This window comes from Peromyscus leucopus, chromosome 2 (assembly GCF_004664715.2).
Source record: "Peromyscus leucopus breed LL Stock chromosome 2, UCI_PerLeu_2.1, whole genome shotgun sequence".
Lineage (NCBI taxonomy): Eukaryota > Metazoa > Chordata > Mammalia > Rodentia > Cricetidae > Peromyscus > Peromyscus leucopus.
The window spans coordinates 133308052-133322058 of NC_051064.1; the positions used below are offsets into that span (position 1 = coordinate 133308052).

The 14007-nt window shown below is 47.4% G+C and overlaps 1 pseudogene; it reads right to left on the bottom strand.

Annotated features, from left to right (window-relative positions):
• Positions 1-224: 224 nt before the first annotated feature.
• Positions 225-1196, bottom strand: LOC114706003 (annotated as a pseudogene).
• Between the last annotated feature and the right edge of the window lie 12811 nt (positions 1197-14007).

Genomic DNA, 14007 nt, shown 5'->3' on the forward strand with positions numbered 1-14007 from the left:
TGGTGTGGGGACAAGACTGACCAGAGCTGGTTCCTGCCTTTTGGATGGTCAACTGCGGAGGACGCCAGGTGATTCCACAGACAAGCTTCCACGCTGACACTGTAGAAAACACCAGGCACTCCCGGGGCCACCCTGTCTTCTACACCAGAACCTGCTGCTGGCCACTTCCGGCCGTCATATGCCATTCGGAATTGATTGTGCTGTTTCTCTGTCTTCATAAAAAATCAGTCCCACTTATTTCCTGTTGAGAGTTGCAAGTGGGAGAGCGGCATCCTGTCTTCCACCAGCACAGTGTCCACCCCAAACTGGTCAGTACACTGCTCCACGGGGGCAAGGATACTCAGAAGCCGCTGGTCCACAGTGTCCAAGTGTGGACCAGAGAGCACAGGGGAGGTGGGGTCGTGGGCCATGGCAGATTTTAAGGCAGACTCTAGCACTCCATTTTTTAGGTAGTTCAGTCTATTCCAGGTTGAAACCAGAATGATGCAACACTGATAGAGAGGGGCAAGGATGCTTCTCTCATCCAGCGAGGGGTTCCCAAAGCTTTCGGCATTATCAAGAAGGACACATGCTAGCACCTTCATCATCTTGAACGCTTTCATAGCGATGGTGGTCGGCATTGCCAATCAGTTAATCAAAGACAGCAGTGTCACTGGTGTCCAAGAGGCGTGGGCCTGAGTCATAAGGGGACGTTTTCTTCACACCATCGCAGTAGCTCTCATCATATTCCCCCTGGCCAATTTGCCTTCTCAGTAAGTCCTGCCCCAGGGGTGTCAATGTTTCTGCAGAGGCCACACATCTGGAAGGCGAAGTGTGATGGATCCCTCCATCATGTCTCCATCAGCACAGGCTGGCCCTGTTTCTCGGCAGTAATACCACTTCTCCTGGAAACACATGTTGTTCTCTACAGTTAGGAAGGTGCTGAGCAGCTGCTCTGAGGCCACAGGCTTGATCTCTGTCCTCAGACTAACACACCTGCCAACCACCAAGGGAGCTCGGTGGAAGCCCAGAACCCTGTCCAGATGAAAGGCTGCCACCTCTGCATTGTGTCTGTCATAACCAGCATACGGCTCCTCTTCTACCACTTAGGTTTGAGCCACATTGTGTCCTCTTTCAAGGATCAGTAAAGCTTTTAGCTGTGCCCCTTTATAGCCCACATCAGCTTTAATGATTTTATTAGTGGCCATGGCATGCATGCTTATCTTCTTCTTGGTACAAAATGGCCTGTTGGGCAAAGAACTGCCCTTGCCTCGACTGCTGACAGTATGAACACTGTCTTTCTGGACGAGCAAGACACAAGGAAAAGTAACTACCGAAACTCTGTCAAGACAGGGTAAGATGGTCTTTCAAAAGTCCTGCTTCTGAAAATAGTCTGTCAGATATTCTAGGCCTGTAGCCAAATTGGATGCCCCAATGATGCTGAGAAACTTTAGGTGACTGTCCAGGCTGCCAGCTGTCTCTGTCTGTTCTCGAAAGAATTTCGGAAATTGCTTGCTTGCATTTTCCATTTTCTCAGGTGTTAGTATGTTCCTTCTCAGGTCTTTGTTGGAGTTGAAGACTTAGTAGTTACAATTACAATCTTCTTGTATCTTAGCTAAAACATATTAGTACTAGAGTTAGAATCTTCAAGATAGGACAACTATTGGAATAATTTGCCATTTACCTATGTTCTGGACATTTAGCGTGTCTTTCTTGTTTGATGTTATTCTTGTTGGTTGTAGTTCCATTTTTGTTTATGTTATTACCCTTTGTTTTTCCTGGACAATACTTAATGCTTTTTTTTTTTTTTTTTTTTTTTTTTTTTTGGTTTTTCGAGACAGGGTTTCTCTGTGTACTTTTGGTGCCTGTCCTGGATCTTGCTCTGTAGACCAGGCTAGCCTCAAACTCACAGAGATCTGCCTGGCTCTGCCTCCCGAGTGCTGGGATTAAAGGCATGTGCCACTGCTGCCCGGCCTGATAATCATTCTTATTGTATATAGTTTACATTAAGTTTAGAAACTTCTTATTTAGACAAAAAAGGGAAATGTAGTTGTGCCCGTATTGCGAGACCCCCAAACAAAAACACCACAGAACCAATATCCGATGTAAGTACAAAGGGGTTTATTAAAGCAAGCCGGGCTTGTTCCAAATTTAACACACTGGCTGGCCAGGTGAAGGAGGACGGCCCTGAGCTCTCAGAGTGAAGGGTTTTTAAAGGGAAAACCCACAAGCTAGGGCGTACAAGCCTTTGCATTTGAGGGTCCTACTTCAGTTAACAGGAACATTTGGCCAAGAGAAGAATTACAGACGCCAAAATACAGTTGGAGTCTCTCCCAGTGCCGTGGAGACTTTGATGGATTAAGCCTTTGTTTCAGCTTCATAACTATTTCTTGGCCAGCAGCCTACCCACCCTGGAGGCGAGGCTTGCCTTGACTGGAGTCTTAGCTGGGTGTTTATGTCTCTGGAACATGGTTCAGCTTTTATCTTAGCATTGCTAGAAATGAAGTTTTCTTTAAAATGGAGTTTGTCTTGCTCTCTCATAGTGGTATTTGCTCTGCCTAGGACCTTGGTCTATACAGCCTGAGGGAGGCGGTGCTTCCTGCTGTTGTAGATCACCTCTTTTTGTTGTTGTTGTTGTTGTTGTTTTTTTTTGTTGTTGTTGTTGTTTTTTGTTTTTCGAGATAGGGTTTCTCTGTATAACTTTGGAGCCTTTCCTGGAACTCACTCTGTAGCCCAGGCTGACCTGGAATTCACAGAGATCCGCCTGCCTCTGCCTCCCGAGTGCTGGGATTAAAGGCATATGCGCCGCCACCACTGCCCAGCTGTAGGTAACCTCTTAAAAGGAGAGGGAGAGGGGTCACATGCCCCTCCTCCCTGCTGCCTGCGAGGTGGATTCGCTCCCGGTCAGATCAGAGGATGACTTCAGCTGTCTACTCTGTTCTGTAGTCGTGAGTGTATTTCCTCAATTTATGTCTTAATAAATCCCTATTGCCCATCAAATAGACTCACGTGGATTGATCATAATAAGGGTCATTTGACCTCCAAAGGGGTCACGGCCCACAGGTTGAGAACCAGTGTTCTAACAGGAGACAGGGAGCAGCCTGTATTCATTTTCTTCCTGATTGTGCCTCATGCTCCGGCTGCCCTGCCTCCCACACCGTGATGGGTGTACCCTTGACCTGTAAGCCATGATAACCCCTTTCTCCCTGAAGTCGCTTCTGCCAGGGCGACTTCTCATCACAGGAAAAGTAACAAAGACGACCCAGTTATGAAGAGCGACAGAGAAGGCTGAGCAGGGAGGGGCAGGCACAGGCAGACTCCCATGGAAGACTTCCTCATAGCAGGTTCTCATGTTCAAGGTGGTGTTTCCCGTCACTTTCACGCAAAGTCCGAGTCACTGTGTGTGAAAGCGTTTGGTCAGTAAGTCCGGGCCATGTGCTGTGTTGGGCGTGTGGCTGTCCGAGGGACAGTGACGCAGGGAAATGGAAATGATTTGTCTTTTAACTCCACAGGGGCTCAATGGTCTAGCCACATACTGTAGGGACAAGTTAGAAAGAAGTCCACTGCCATCAAGTGACAATGGCAGAATTGTTTAAAAACAGAACCCAAACACGTCTGAGTGTTATAGTCAATATTCAGTGCTCACAGTGAGCACTTGTGGGAGTCCGTTGGGCGTATCTCTCCCCAGCTGTGTGCTCAGATGTCATGTTAGCAGTTTGGAGTCTACCATGTTGAAAGTATTCCCACAACAAGAACAAGCAGGAGCTACAGATGAGGGATGTTGAGTCTGAATCTCACCTGCCACTGACTGGCTGTGCCATCCCAGAAATCACTTCACATCCTAAACTTCAGTTGACTTGTAGAATTGGCACAGTAAGAGCCAATCCCTAGGTGGGCAGTGTTGGCATATACCCTTAATCCCAGGACTCGGGAGGCAGAGGCAGGCAGGGCTCTGTGAATTCAAGGCCAGCCTGGGCTACAGAATGAGATCCAGGACAGTCAGGGCTACACAGAGAAACCCTGTCTCAAAAAGCCAAAAACCAAAACAAACAAACATAAAGAGTCAATTTCTTTCTCATTCCTCTCCTGGGAGAGGCATAATTTGATATTTGGGATGGGAGTGTGGGTTATTTTATTAATTATTGTTTATTTATGCTTTGAGACAGGGTCCCATGTAAATGCAAACTGGTCTTCAACTTACTAAAGCCAAATAATCAGCAATGGTAGGCCGGGGAGGCAGATCCAGAACTATTTTAAATTGACTGGGCTGGCCTTGAACTGCTGGCTCTCCTGCCTCAACCTTGAAAGTGCTGTTATTAAAAGCATGCATCACCATGCCTGACTCATTGGTTATTGGAGTATGTGTGTGTGTGTGTGTGTGTGTGTGTGGTGTGTGGGGGTGTGGTGAGTGTGTGTGTTGGGGGTATTGCTGGAGACTGAAGCTAGTGAGTCTCTCTTTTGGTAACTGTTGGTAGCCCTCCCCCACCCCCCCAATGGCACCAATACTGCCCCCAGGCTGAGTGTTGACCCACAACGGCATCATCCCAGAAGTTACTTCACATACACTTACAGAAGAGGGAGCAAGGAAGGCTGTGACTGGTGCTCCCCACAGCCCCTGGTTCCAGGGTTTACACTTGATTCTCTGGCCTGGTAATGGCTGCTAACATGAGGACTGTTTACAACAAATGACTTCTAGCTGATAGCAGCAGCTGAAACTTAGAAGGCAGGAGGGGCATGGGAGGGACGTGAGACAAAGAGTTAGTTCTGGATCTGCCTCCCCGGCCTGCCATTGCTGATTATTTGGCTTTAGATCTCTGATGGGATCTCTGACCCTCAGTTCCTCTAATTGTAAAAATGAAGACAAGGATACTGATGGATGGATTAGAAGGCTCCAGGGAGGTATTGGAGAGGAAATGATTTTGCAGTCTACTAAGGAGCATTACACTCACTTAACATCCAATGTAATTGATTGACTCTAGCAAGGCTAGTTGCTTAATGTCCATTCTCTCCTAGGACTAGATCAAAGAATTCCTGTTTTAGGAAACTAACTAGGGATGAAGATGTGGCCAATGAGATGCAAGCTGACGAGAGCGTAGTGTATGTCACATTGCTAAATTGTCACATGCTGTTTAAACTCACCTTGCCTAGCAAGGGCAGGTGGCACAGTTAAGTGGGGTGGGAAACAGTGGCATCAGAAACAGTTTTATTTTGCAGGATCAAACTCAGGGCCTTATACGTGCTAGCCAAGCACTCTACCTCTGAGTCCTACTCCCAACCCTCCAGAACCAGCCTTGTTTCCTGTACCCACTGTGCTGGCCATCAAGGGCATGACCCCCTGAAATAAATCAACATTGCTATTATCCTTGAGAGTCCCATTCTGTCCTGTGGGGGACAGCCACTGTGGACAGAGACAAGGTCTTATAATGTCAAGAGGCACCGTAGGAGTCCCGTAAGTCAAGGTGCTACAGTTTGCTCCTTTCTCCATGTTGGCTCCCCTGGGATTCTGCCCATGTCTCTGCTCAGCTCTCCAATTGCATCCAAACACAGCCTCGGGCTTTGCAAGCCTACTCCCAAGCTGCATCAGTAAACACCTGCCCCAGCCACACCAAATTCTCTACTCCTCGGATCCTAGCCTGGGACCGTCCGACATCTTGTCCAAGAGGGGCTTCTGCAGCTGGGTCAGCGTCCCTGTGTTCCTGCTTCCGCCAGCCCAACATTCTCCACATCTGAGTGAGCTTCAGCCACTGGGCTCTGAGTCTGTCAAAAGAAGGGAGTGTGGCCTAGAACCAGAGCTTCTGGGCTCGAATTCTGAGGCGGATTGCTTATGTGACTTAGCGCTGACCACTTCCCTTTTCAGAGTGTCTTAACAGACCCATCTGTGGTACTGAGCCTGCCACCAACTCGAGAAATGGCTTCTCCAAACACCACTGTAGAGAAAAGGAGCAGGTTATCTGCCAGGGACAACTGTCAGTGATATCAGCTGTCAATCAGGGGCACATCAGCCATGGAGCATGTAACTCCGGAGTTGACTGCTTGGGTTCAGGTCCCAAGAACTGTCAAACTACCGGCCAAGTATATGATGGTCTGGTCCTCAGTCTCCCACTTTGGTCTATGAAGAGGGAAGCCATGTGTGTGCTTCTAGAATGCAGCCAAGGACTGCACTGAGTTTGAGACCAGGCTTCTGAGACAGAGAGGCACTTAAAACGCCCTGGAGGGATTGAGAGATGTCTCAGTGGTTAAGGCGCTTGCTGCTCTTCCAGAGGAAGGTCCCCAGCACCCCCTCCATGGGTAACAACTGTCTGCTGTGGTGCATAGACACATTTGCAGAGAACACATATACACTTAAAAGAGAGAGAGAGAGAGAGAGAGAGAGAGAGAGAGACAGACAGACAGACAGACAGACAGACAGACAGAGAAACAAAAACCCCCACCTCTGTTACATGGATAATTTCCTCTTTTTTTTTTTTTTTTTTTTTTTTTTTTTTTTTTTTTTTTGACTCAAGGTTCATGTACCCCAGGCTGGCCTTCAGCTCACTACTTAGCTGAGAATGAACTTGAATTTCTGAATTTTCCAAAAGCTGCGATTACAGACATGTCAACCAATCCCAGTTTATGCAGTGCTGGGGAATTGAACCCAAGGCCTTGTACATGCTAGATTAAAAAGGACAGTTAGCCAGAAGCAGAACTACAGAAGCCAAAAGACAAGGTTAGTACATTTGGGGACTTTCTCAAAACTAAGGATTTGATGGATCAGGTCTTTGTTTTCATTTTGGTGGGTGGTGCTGTATAATGCTGATTTTATGGCCTGAATGGTACATTTCACTCTGTTACATTCAGAGTGTTGAGCCAGGTACATTATCAGCAAATTGTGTGTGTACCGATCATGTCAAATATTTGCCGGTACTTACAGTTACACTATTTTGTTTCTTTGCTTTTGTTTTTGTTAGGATCTTGCTATGTAGCCCTGGCTGGCCTGAAATTTGGTGTGTGGATGAGACTGACCTTAAATTAGCAGTTATCCTCTGCCTCTGCCTCCTGAGATCACAGGATTACAGGCAGGCACCACCAAGCTTGGCTTATTTCTTTTTCATAATTATTTAAAAAATTAAATAATTTTTGAAACAGGGCTTTATGATGTAGCCCAGGCTGGCCTGCAACTGGCCTGGAAGTCTTGACTCTTCTGTCTCTACTTGTGAGTGCTGGGATTACAGACACGCAACACATACCCTGCACAATTGTCTTTTGTTTTTATTGTTTAAAATGCTTCCTAGGGCCGGGCGGTGGTGGCGCACGCCTTTAATCCCAGCACTTGGGAGGCAGAGGCAGGCGGATCTCTATGAGTTTGAGGCCAGCCTGGACTACCAAGTGAGTTCCAGGAAAGGCGCAAAGCTACACAGAGAAACCCTGTCTCGAAACCCCCCCCCCAAAAAAAAGAATGCTTCCTAGGTGCCTTAATTTTTGTTCCTTTAACAGCAAAGGTGGGTAGGGTGTGGTACCAAGTTCTTCGAGCCAGGGAGGGGTAATTTCTTTGAAGAGGGAACTTAGAAAGAAAAAACATAATCACTTTGTAACTGCTTTGAAAATTGAGGATGTCTCTCTTCCTCTCAACACCAGGACTTCTCTTTTCGGAGACATTTATTTCTAAATGTCTCATTCAGTTCCCCAAGCTTTGCCATTCTGGGAGAATGTGGAAGTGCTCCCAAAGGATGGCAATTTGTCACCTTAGATGAAACCTCAGCTCAATTTCGAAGTCTCTTTGAACATATATCATCACTGTATAAGTCAGAGGAGAAAATTGCATCATTCTAGGAATTTGTTGGTGCCAGGTGTGGTGGCACATGCCTGTAATCCCATGCTGTGGAGCAGAGGCAAGAGGATCTTGGAAAAAAAAGCAAAACAAGAAAATTGGAGGCTGAGGCAGGAGGATTGTTGTGAGTCAACATCAGTCTGGGCTATGTAGTAAAGTTCCAGACTAGTCTGGGCTACAATGTGAGATCCTGTCTCAAAAATCAAAACAAGATGGCCGGGCAGGGGGCACACAACTTTAATCCCAGGACTCAGGAGGCAGAGCCAGGTGAATCTCTGAGTTCAAGGCCAGCCTGGTCTACAGAGCAAGTTCCAGACAGGCACCAAACAACACAGAGAAACCTTGTCTTGGGAAAAAAAAAATCAAAACAAGGAGCTGTGGAGATGGCTCAGCAGTTAAGAGCACTTGCTGCTCTTGTGGAAGACCCTGGTTCCGTGCCCAGCACCCACACGGTGGTCCACAACCATCCATAGCTCTAATGCCAGGTAACCTGACACCCACTTCTGACTTCTGAGGGCTCCTGCCTGAATGTGGTGCACATGAACTCACACATACATAAACTCTCTCTCTGTGTGTTGTCTGTCTGTCTGTCTCACAAGTTAATAAATAAATCTTAAAAACAAAAACAAAACAAAACTTCCAAGGGGCTGGGAATATATTGCTCAGTGGTAGAGTGCCTGTCTGGCATGTGGAAATACTCGGGACTTCATTTCCAGTATCACAAGGAGGAAAGGAAAGAAGGGAGGGAGGGAGGGAGGAAGGGAGAGGGAGAGAGGAATGAGGAGTGTGAAGGAAGGTGGAAGATCATTGAAGGTAGGTAAGACTCAGTTTCTCTCTCTGTAAAATGGGGAGAAGAGCAGTCAGATGAGGCAGTCTTCTAATAACCCCTTCATTTGAGCCTGTGAAAACCTGGTGGGATTTTCTTGTCAAATTTCCTTGTCTTGGGAAAAGCCAAGACTGAAGAGAGCTGAGAGGAGAAACACAGAATTTCTTGTGGATGGAGGCAGCAGACCGTAGAAGTAAGACAGGACAGTGTGTACCTTCATCTTCTTAGGTTTAACTCCTAGATCAGCTGCTTCCTGAATGAAAAAAAGAAATAAGAAGGAGGGACGTGACTGCTTCTCGGTATGGTGGAGGAGAAAGTTTATGGTAGATAAAAGGGAGAGCATAGGTAGAGGCAGGGACATCTGGGACAGTCCAGAGTGGACATAACCAGACTGAACTGGGCTGTTGTACCCAGAGCCCTCCAAAGACCACCAAGAGACCAAATGCAATGCAAAAGCAAAGAGTCTTTGTATTGTTAGAGTTAACTCGGGATCCTTTGTCTGATGCAGCAGCAGAGGAGGAGAGACCCCCAGTAGCAATGGGGCAGGGTTTTTAACGCAAGGGGGGCTTGAGGTCTACAGACCACATAGGAACAGACTCAGGATTGGTTTATTCGAGTGGCAATCATGTAACTTTTTTTTTTTTAGTTTTTTTTTTTTTTTTTTTAGTTTTTTGAGACAGGGTTTCTCTGTGTAGCTTTGCGCCTTTCCTGGAACTTACTTTGTAGACCAGGCTGGCCTCGAACTCACAGAGATCCGCCTGCCTCTGCCTCCCGAGTGCTAGGATTAAAGGCGTGCGCCGCTACCACCCGGCTCAATCATGTAACTTTTAATTGACTAGGGTTAGTTGGGGGTTACAGTTATCCATTTTTTGGATATTTTGGATATCCATTACAGGCTTTGTCCTTGAGCTGCCATGGAGGCTGGCTGGCTTAGCACAGACGGACTGTGGGGGCTGACTCAGTGGCCCAGGCTGTCACACTGACCCATGCACATAACTCTAAGTTGGTGAGGAGTCCTAGACAGTAAACAATTGGCAGAATCTTGAGCAGTCAGAGTACGTGCAGAAAGGGAGCTACTGCAAGGACTGTGTCTTTTGTTCATGGCCCTCCCAGAAACTGCTTGCTCAAGTCTCAGGAAACTGAAATTGGGGCCTGATCTCTGAGAGAAGACTGAGCAGCCTGTTATGGGGTCTGTCTGGTCTTTTCAGGGCCATGTGGGAAGAGGGGGAGGGAAAAGGAGAGGGGAGAGAGGAGGACCAGATGCAGCCAAAATGGCTGGATTTTATAGAGAAGAGCCTCTAGGGGAAGAGCAGCCCAGCTCCTGGGCTGGAGGGTTCAGGATAGGGGTGGGGTATGCCAGCCATACCCTGTAACAGGTAGAGACTGGAGGATGCTGGGAGAACCTAGAGGCCGGTCTGATTTGATATGTTAAATAGGCACCTCAGCCATCTGTCCAGGGTTTGAGACTTAACACTTCCGTGGTGGAAATGTGAGCAAGAGGGCACTTGAGCTCTCAGCCTCCGTGTCCCATGTGCAATGGGGTTAATATGCCATTTGTCACCTCGCATGCTCTTCTGAGGCTAGAGTCGCAGTGCATGAGCATCTACCACAGCGTTTGCATGGAAAGGTGCTCAGGAATGCTTGCTGGCATTTGATGATGGGCCGGGCCTTCTTCTCAGTATTTCTTCAAAACTTCTGAGTCCTCTGATGGTTAACAACCCAAGGTACAGACACACAAACTGGACCTATAAAGAGTGTTAAGTTGTCTGCCCCAGGTTACCTGGCCGGTAAGTGGAAAAGCCTGGATTCTGAACCTCTCATGACAGCTCCAGATCAGAGGTTGTGGGCAGCTGAGAGAGCACTCAGCCGGCGGCCATCAACCCCAGGAGGGATGGATGGAGGGGTGGGGGAGGGGACCGAGGAGAAAAGCTTGACCGTCAGCGGGAGGCTTTGGTGTGTGATTCTCAGTGAACCGCTTGTTTCTCTGTGGGATTTAGTGGATTAGTGGACGACCAGGAATTCAAGAGAAGTAAGTTAGAACAGAACAGGAGTCAGAGGTCACTGTCCTCCACCCCAGCCTGTCCTTAGATGTTGGGAGGGACCCTCTAGGACACGGAGCTCAAGCCAACTTTAACTTCCCAAGAATTACTGACTCTTTTCTTTCTTTTGGTTGACTCTTTTTTTTTTTTTTTTCCAAAACAGGGTTACTCTGTGTAGCCCTGGCTGTCCTGAAACTCACGCTTGCTGGCTGCCTCTGCCTCCTGAATGCTGGGATTAAAGGTGTCCACCACCTTCGCCTGGCATTGATTGACTCTTTAAAAAATAATGTCTCATGCAGTCCAGGCTATTATTATTATTATTATTGTTATTATTATTATTATTATTATTATTATTATTATCACTATAATTATTTTTGGTTTTTTGAGACAGGGTTTCTCTGTGTAGTTTTGGTACCTGTCCTGGATCTCACTCTGTAGACCAGGCTGGCCTCCAACTCACAGAAATCCACCTGGCTCTGCCTCCCGAGTGCTAGGATTAAAGGCGTGTGCCACCACTGCCCAGCTCTAAACCAGTCTTAGTTTACTATAAAACCAAGGATGACCTTGAACTCTTGATCTTCCTGCCTCTGCCTTCTGAGGTCCAGGATAAGCATGTGCCACCTCTAGCCAATGGATCTTATTTTGTTTCCTGAGGTCAAATCATGCTATGTAGCCCAGGCTAGTCTTGAACTTGCAATCTTCCTGCCTGAGCTACCACGTGCTGTATTAGATGAATGTGTATTATGTCTGGTTTATACCATTTTACTTTTTTAACTTTCTTTTTATTTATGTTTCACATCATGCATCCCCTCCTATTCATTTCCCCGTCCCTTGGTATTCACCCTCTGTCCTTGCAACCTCCCCCACCCAAAATAAAATAAAATAAAATTTAAGAGAAAAAAAAAAGAAGGAAAAAATTAATCTCGTTATGGAAGCTGCAGTGTGACACTGTGAGTCACGCAGTAAATCCTTTTATCCATGTATCTTTACTTGCAAGTATTCATTGCAAAGGGTCTGTTCCAGGCCTCTGGTTTCTGATCCACTACTGATGCTGGGCCCTCACTGGACTCCTCTTGATTATCCTGCTGTTGCTCTGTGTCCTGGAAATCCTGCAGCTTTGGGTCTACAGGACCTGTCCCTTCACATGCTGCAGCAGATCACAGATGAGGTGGATGTTGGGGTGGGCCAGCTCATAAGCCTGGTTCTGGGTCTGTAGTTGCAGGGTTGGTCAGCCTGGCGGCTCTCCTTTGTCCTCACCACCCGGGTGAGCTCTCCAGCATTGCCCTGGCGAGTTCACCCCTTGCAGCAATGAGCCAGGACCAGGGCCAGTTCCCCTGCTTTGATCCTCAGGGTCGGATCTCCCACACCTACACCTTCAGGCCAGCTCTACTGTGTAGCCCAGGCGTGGCATAGGGACGTGAGTGCTGCAGTTGATGAGGGCCAAGAACAGCTCTCCAGCTCTTATGACCTCAGGGCCAGCTGTCCCACCTGCCTCAGGTGATGATGGGTGCAGGAGAAGGGGGGTCTTTCCCCCAACCATGCTGCCACATGACAGAGGAGTAATGAGGACAGCACTCTCATCCTCACAATTTCAGGGCTGGCTCCATCAGTCAATGGGGCTGGCTCTGTCGTGTTGTCCATGCGAGCTGCAGGGCTCCCCGACCTGCCTCAGGTGATGACGGGAGTGGGGGAGGGGGTTATAGCATGGTGATAGGAGTCGTGAGCTGTGAATACAAAAAAGACTGAGTGAAAAGCGAGTCTGGAAGTTAACTGTGGGAAAGTGAGAGGAAGGACTAGTGGAAGATACGGTTTCTTTCCTAGGGCTGGTCAGAGCAGATTTATCTTGGCAGCAGCTCCGCATTTCCAGCGATAAGTGTTTTTCCGCATCTGTTTCACATGGGAAATCAGTGCCTTGGCTTTGGGTGGAATATGGGCGGGCAGAAATCCCCTGCATCAACTCCCATTTCTCAGTCACCTCCTCTCAAGATGATCAATGGGTTAAAATGCTACATTTGGGGCCGTATACTCCGATCTCATTCATTCACTACCCTCCTTTGCTTCACCCTGGCCAATCCAGCAAATGGAAAAAGATAACAGCTCTCCTCAGAGTTGTCTCTTCACAGTAGCCTCTCTCCTTTCCACATCCAGACTCCCAGACTGGGTGTTCATTTCTCTTTGTCCCGTCTACACACCAGGAGGGGTCACATTCACTTTGAAAACAATATGCACACGTTGGTATCTCCCTAGAGACAGAGGCTGGCAAAGATCTCCTGTCCACATCCTGTCACGTGACTGTGATTATTACCTGAAGTTCTGGGTCACTCTTGGTCTTTGAGTCTGTCTTTCTGCTAGTCTGAACGAATTTAGCTCACAAACAAGCGATTGCTGACCAAGGCATACACTGACCTGAACTTGTACAGGATGTTCCTGCTGAACCAGGCAGGAGAAAGAGGAACTGTGACTGATGGGTGACAGTCCGAGCCAAAGTCTTCCCCAAGTTCAAAGGCCCCAAATGGGGCAGAAAACAGCAGGGTTAGGGGTCAGGGCTGGGACTCCGCACAGCTGACGTGTCATGGAAGAGAGGAGACTAAGCTAAGCGAGGTGATATTCCAGGCATGGCCCTTCTGCTTTTCCTTTTTGGTTGTTTTTTGTTTTGTTTTGACTCAGTAGTCTGTGGTGTGTGGGTGGCTGAAAGGTACATCGTCAGTTAGTACAGTCATCAATATTTACACTCCTCTGGAATTTGATTTTAAATGAGTAACTTTTAGCATGGGTTACATTGGACAACTTGATTATTTTTTAAGTTTTTGTTTATTTGTTTTTAAAGTTTTGTTTGTTTGTTTTTCAAGACAGGGTTTCCTCTGTGTAGCCCTGGCTGTCCTGGAACTTACTGAGATCCACCTGCCTCTGCCTCCCGAGCACTAGAATTAAAGGTATGCGCCACCACCACCCTAATTTGAGCAATCCATAATCTATTTAAAGGGCAAAGGATTTTATTAGGAAGGAAGACTCACTAGAGTACAGGAGATTTATTGTAGGGTCCTGGAAGGCTGAGGTACTGTTCCACTTTGTTCTTCCTGAGTCCATCCTAGCATCCAAGCCCAAAAAGGAGAAAAGAGAATGGCTGTGTGTATCTCAGGTCTAACGGGTAGCCCCAGGACCACGCCTCAGGGGCAGGTACTTCAAGGTCATAGGTAGATAGGACAGTTACCTGCTACATCTCTAGAGGTGATGCTTCAGGGTCATAGATAGAACAGATATCCACTACACTGCCCAGCTTAAATTTTAATTTTTAAATTGTGTGCATGTGCATGGGTATGTGCATGGGTGAATGCAAGTGCCTTTCGAGTCCAGAA